General features: G+C 39.0%; 1 non-coding gene across 1 annotated transcript; it reads left to right on the forward strand.

Moving 5' to 3' along the window:
• Positions 1-184: 184 nt before the first annotated feature.
• On the forward strand, positions 185-257 carry trnat-ugu (transfer RNA threonine (anticodon UGU)). The gene has a single exon. It is a non-coding gene; the product is annotated as a tRNA-Thr (tRNA).
• Positions 258-6,447: the final 6,190 nt, after the last annotated feature.

Here is a 6,447-nt window from a genome sequence, read left to right on the forward strand (position 1 = left end):
CATTTTATTTAGTTACGTTCAAATGACATGAACCAACTGTCATACGATGTAGCGCACAGATTGTTTGACTCAGGCTTTCGTTTGTTAGTTGCTAAGCTACGTGGTCAGCTAAGATTAAGTCAAACGCACAATGGTACACAGTATCAGCAATGAATTGATGAGAAACACCGAGCCCGGTTGTATTGGCTCCATAGCTCAGTGGTTAGAGCACTGGTCTTGTAAACCAGGGGTCGCGAGTTCGATCCTCGCTGGGGCCTGGGTGTTACTTGTTCACTTTTCCCAATCGCCACGTTTCGGGCTACCTTTTGTTGGCATAATACGTAGCATGATCTGTACTCCGCAAATGTTAAAGGTTTGCAAACACGCCCACAGTACACTAAACAACCATAGCTCCACACTGACACCCTGTGGTCTTTAAAAGAGTTGCATGAAGTGGAGTAGACACACAGAGCAACATCAATCATAATAATGAGTTAAATGTTGAAAATATAGATTTTTCTTCTTCTTTTGTTTGACTATTGCATGGTAATTCAAGTCGTAATATATAATCAAAACATACCCTTAAACATAGTTGCAGGATGTGGAGTAGGCCTAAGCACTGAGACAAAGTCTAAATGACAGGCGTTTAATAGCAGCCAGTCAGTGTTTATTTTAGGGAACTTTCTTCTGTGTTGTGAAGTTCATTGATATGCTGCGCACTAGCTCTCACGAACTGGAGCCAGGCTGACCACCCTACACTCTGCCAATATGTGGCTCTGCCTCTCAGCCAGGTTCCCTGTACCATATCAGTCCTGAATCTCCTGACACAACCTGAACTCAAATGCTCCCTGATAAATATAAGTCAGGCAGTGACTGTCTCTACCAAACCACTGTTTTAATGACTATTAATGGCTATGTTTCAATGTGCATCCATTGTGTTTTGTTCCCTTTTACTTTCTCACACTAGTTGTTCATAGATAAATATATTTAGTAGGAATATAATCTTGAGGTATAGTTTAATAACAAATAACTTTATTTATATATCTATTATACTGTATATGATGAATTCTGAATTGTTCCTTCTCTCCCTTGTTTAATCACAACAACAGAAATGTCAAGGATGATAAACGTCTAAGACTTGTTTCCATTGTTGAAATAAGATGCTAACAAGTGCAAGTCTAGGTGACATCACCCTACTAACAAACCACACACAACACAATTACACAGTTATTGACACAATTAATATCATGTAATTTGCAATAAGATCACTCCAAATTATTACATAGCCTACAAGCTAACAAGCTTCCCGTATCTCTCTGGCTTCATCCAGCATATCAAATGAAATACATGGGCAGAGCTCAGTTTTTGTGTGAACATTACAAAATGTCCAGAATGCACCCTTTGCTTTTTTTTGTGATTAAACCTTATTATAGCTTTTTTCAGTTTACAAACGTGTATTTAAGACATAAAAGATTCACACATATAAAATATAAGGTAATAAAAAATAAAATAAGATAATAAGAACACAACATGCACATTCCTCAGTGACTTTTTTATATGATACATAAAGATCAGCGATGGGATAGATGAATATCACTTGCCTTGGCAATCATCTCTACCTATAGCAAAAGGGACCCTGTCTTCCTGAATACATCTAGACTGTTATTAATTCTGTGGACAAGCTGCTCATAAGAAGCATGTCTCTCCATTCATTAGCACTGACATGCTCTTCTGACTTCCAATGTCTTAACACTATTCTACTCCCTGTTATTGAGGCTGGTGTCAGACATTTTACATTATGCAAAATACCCAACATGCATAATGCTGGATTCACACTGAGATCTGTCTCTAGTATGTTATTAATACAATTAACTATGTCTAATCAGAAGTTATGAACCATCTACATTCATATAGCATATGAGTCAGTTCCTGTTGCATCTCCATTTATTTATTTATTTAACATTTATTCCAAAGCCCCAACCTTGACATTTTTGATGGAGGACATGAATTCCTATTCTTTCTTCTAGTCTAAAAGATAAGGCGTGTCTGCTTGTCCCTGGCTGTGGAAAACCAAGGTTATTGTCTTTGGGTCGAAGTAGCTACCATGACACATTACCAAATCTCAGCATGCCCACTAGTAGACAAACAAGGCGAACAGCCAGCCTTGAACAAGGTATCACTGCCTTACAATCGGATACAGTTAGTGTGAGCACCCACTAGATGGCGGTGTGGTGTCATCCCAGTTTACATCTCCACTGCTTCAGCACTCAGCTTTTCATCCAGTTTGTAATTTGCATTGTGTACTAAGTGAATACCGAACAGTTGCTACGTTTGATTGTTTTCTGCTCCACAAAAAGACAAACTAGGAGGCAGATGCTTGAGAGAATCTTTTATTAATAATTTATGTGATGTGGTAGTTGTTGTTAACCACACGATCCACTGTGTGAGGAAAAGACACAATTCAAAAATGAAGATATTTTATTTAAAATAAAATAAAGTTCTCTTGTAAATGAAATTAAAATGAAGGAAAATAAATCTGTTGTAGGTATTACATTTGCAGTTAGATTAAACTATGCCAATAGTGATGATGGTGTTGTGGTTTCATGTCACTTTTTTGATGCTGTTGTTGCTTTGTTAACAGACACAAATTAATTTTTAAGATGTGGTTATGCTGACATACTAGGGGCGCTAACCTATAGTTTGGCATACAACTATGGTCTATAGCTCCGCAGCTAGTTAATTAGATCATTTTAAGTGAGAAAAGAAAAAGTCATTATGCATAGTGATGAGGGCTAAAAGGTCTGCACTATAAAACATTAAGAGCAGATGTTATTTTCCCTCTGATTATCCAAAAATGTATATGAAATTTAGTAAATGTTTAGCCAATAATAGGAAGTTATAGTTATTTCTACCAACATGCAAAATTAATGGTGTGGTTCTTTAATACTGCTGCTGCAGGTCTGCAAGATGTTTTATCTCTTTTCAATTTGTGTCTTCTTTTTTTTGGGGGGGGGGCTTTTGTGCCTTTATTGGACAGGATAGTAGAGAGAGACAGGAAGTGGGGAGGCAGAGAGGGGGAACGACATGCAGCAAAGGGCCGTCCGATGCGGGACTCGAGCCGGGGCCGACTGCAGCGAGGAGTGTAGCCTCTACGTCTGCTTAGACCACTACGCCACACGACGCCCCTCTATTTGTGTCTTCTATGTGCAGTTGAACTTCCATGACGAGCATGGACTGAATTTTCTACTCTGCCTCTATTTTAAAACATTTGAATGAAATAGAATGTGTTGGACTGTGTAGTTGTTCTATGTTAGAGAAAAATGATTCAGCTCAAGTATTGGCGAGACTTGGATGTTTTGAAAAGTAAAACAAATGACCACAGATGCTGCTCCCAGAAATGTGAAGTTCACCCTGCAGGGGTCCAAACCTCCTGCACGTCATCTTCTCTCTCCTCCCAAATATTAGCTTTCACGCCCCACCCCTCTCTCTCCGCCTGAGGCCACTGGAGTGGCATCCCGGCTCCACAGGGAACACCAGGAATTTACACCTCCTCCTGTCAGGGCTGATGATCAGTGGAGTCATCAAAGTGTGTGTGTGTGTGTGTGTGTGTGTGTGTGTGTGTGTGTGTGTGTGTGTGTGTGTTTGTGTGTGTGCATGTGCGTGCATGCTTGCGTGCGTGTGTGTATGAGAAAGAGTGTGTTTCAACCTAGTACATACTCCCTACAAACATACTGCCACTCTCGGTGTTAACATACCTTCCTATGTGAAAATAATCAACCAGAATGAATGAATATAGTTAAATAATTGACATTGTGTTCTGTGTTCATGTGCATATGAACAGACAGTGGTTATGTGTTTCATCTCTTCTGATGATGCCATGTTTTGTAGATTTCATACAATGTTAGACTTCACAGAAAATGAGTTTATTGTTCCACTGTTATCATATGGATGTATTTACATGACATGCAGTGTAAGAATGTGCCATTTAACTATACATTACAAAGTACATTAACATCTTGTGTTCATTGCATATAAATAGTAGTGTTATATTGCTTTTTCTGTGTGTCTAGTTTAATTCTAACAAGTATTAAGGGATGTTGTTGTTGAGCGTATTTGGGAACGTGCTTGACTTGTCTATTTACGGATCCAAAGCAACATATTTTGTCCATTATATCAATAAAGGTGTAGGCTAAATAACAGAAACACCTCTGTATAATGCAATATATATATCCTCCAAAATGATCATACAGTTGAATCAACAACCATCTGAAACAATCTTAATAAAATCATTATAACCTTCATGCAGGAGGATTTACTGCCGGACTGTTGTATTAGACTACATAAGTTTTAGTTACATGTTCCTAATGAATTGCCAACTGAGTGTATACTAGTAATTATCAGTTCACAGACTGCAAAGCGCCTGATTCATCTAGAAACTGATACACCAGGCAGCCAAAACATGCTGTGTAATAGTTTTATCATATATTATTATTATCATCAAATAATAATAATAATAATCTCTCTCTTACATTGTACTTTTATCATTGTACTTTTATCAGAGAACATTTTTACACAATAATTTTACTTCTGCTGTGGTAAAATGTCTTTTTATTAACAACAGTTAGTGACATTCACGTGTTGACGTGCTGACGTCAGTGTGGCGTCTCATCTCCAGTCAGTTTCTGTTACTGGTAGAGATTATTGCTGCTCTGTCTGAGCACAGTTAATGTTGCTGTTTTCTTCATCACAGTGTCTAACTACCTGCTGTACATTTAAACTTACACTAGTTCTTCTCCAGCACTCAGAGCTCTCAGCTCCTTTTAGTGACTTTCACTGATTCAGCAGTCGTTAACCTGCTGTTCAGATGCTAGTTAGCTTAGCAGCCAGTTAGTGCTGGCCTCTCTCTCTCTTGCTCGGTGTGTCTTGGATCAACAGATGAACTTGTTCATCAGAGTGTGCTGTTGTTGTAACTTCAGTGTAGAGGATTGTGATGTTTATTACAACTTCAGTGATGTGTGCTGTCTTTCCTCTGACACACAGCTGCGCTCACTAAGCGAGCTGCTCGAGTCTGTATCCGTCTGTGTACACAGGATATTAGTCGTGTTCAGCAGCTCACTGTAGTTTTAATCAAACAATAATCAAGCAGGAGGAAATAGTTTATTTGTTGGGGTCTATTTTCAGCAGCGGATTGAACGACATTTGGTGTTATAGTGAGTGTTTCAGGCAGCAAGATAGTGTGTGTGAGACTGAGTCAAAATAAACTACAGTGTGTTTGTTCATGCTGTTGAAGGAACATGTCACTGATGTGTTTTAATAGTTTTTGGATATAGTGGAATAAGATATATCAGAGCTCATACACAGTACTCGTTAGTAGGAGACAATCAGTGTTGGTTTGAGTCTGCACAAGAAGAAAACATGATAAATACACATTGATACACACTGATAAAAACATGCTGTAATAACGAGGCCCATGCTGCCATAGTGTTGTACGTTGTTTTATACTGCTCAACATGTTTAATTTGCTGTATATATGTGGATGCTACACTATGTGGAACTTTTCAAAGTAAATGCACTGCAACAAAAAAATTCACTAAAATTCAATAAAATATGATAAGTTGGCATAATGACTAGAGAGAGCAGCCATCAATGGAGTCGTAGGTAGTCTCATGTATTAGACCCTTGGCCTTAAACACACATTTTCACGATGGTCTCTTTTTCATTCACACAGACAGGAACCATCTATTTATAGGCGGAGCGGTGACGCTGTGACTGACACCATCGGGTCATTGAGGAGAGATGATCTTCTACTCCCCCTCCCACCACCGCCTCACAGCTTGGGGTCTCTGACTCACACCAACATCCAGATCAACACTTAGGCACGAATATACGATCATCTTCAATCATACTCCTTTACTCTTAAAAACTGAAGAAATATCTTTAATATAACAACGTCATTGTCTTTTTGTGGATTCCCCTCCGTCACTTGGGCTATATTATAATTAGAGTTGCAATTTCCTGTGTGAAGGCCTCCAAGTGCAAAGGGAAGCCATATAATGCTCAACACCAGCTATGGTTACTCAAACCAACCAACTTATACCCCTCCAAGCGTTCCCCTGAAGGGTGTGAACACCACTGCATCGTTTTAAACCATAGATGCAACAGGAAAGGAAAATGACCGCAGCAAGAAAACACCTTCTGCTCTGATTTAACAAGTATTTTTAGATGTCTAACCTTTTTTGGCAGGATATGTAAAGTGAAGCCCTTCTCCTCCTTTAGCCCCTCTCAGCCTGTTTTGGACATAAAAGTCGGATGTACTTTCTTTTTCAGGGCCACGATCGACAGCGTGCAACTCTCAGTCCAAACACCTGCCTTTTGATTCACTCTGTGCAGTTATTTTGGTGGATGAATCACATGCAAGTAACAAAAGAAAGATGAGAGCCGTGGAGTTTGCTGGTAGCTTCATTTCCA

This window comes from Seriola aureovittata, chromosome 13 (assembly GCF_021018895.1).
Source record: "Seriola aureovittata isolate HTS-2021-v1 ecotype China chromosome 13, ASM2101889v1, whole genome shotgun sequence".
Taxonomy (NCBI): Eukaryota; Metazoa; Chordata; class Actinopteri; order Carangiformes; family Carangidae; genus Seriola; species Seriola aureovittata.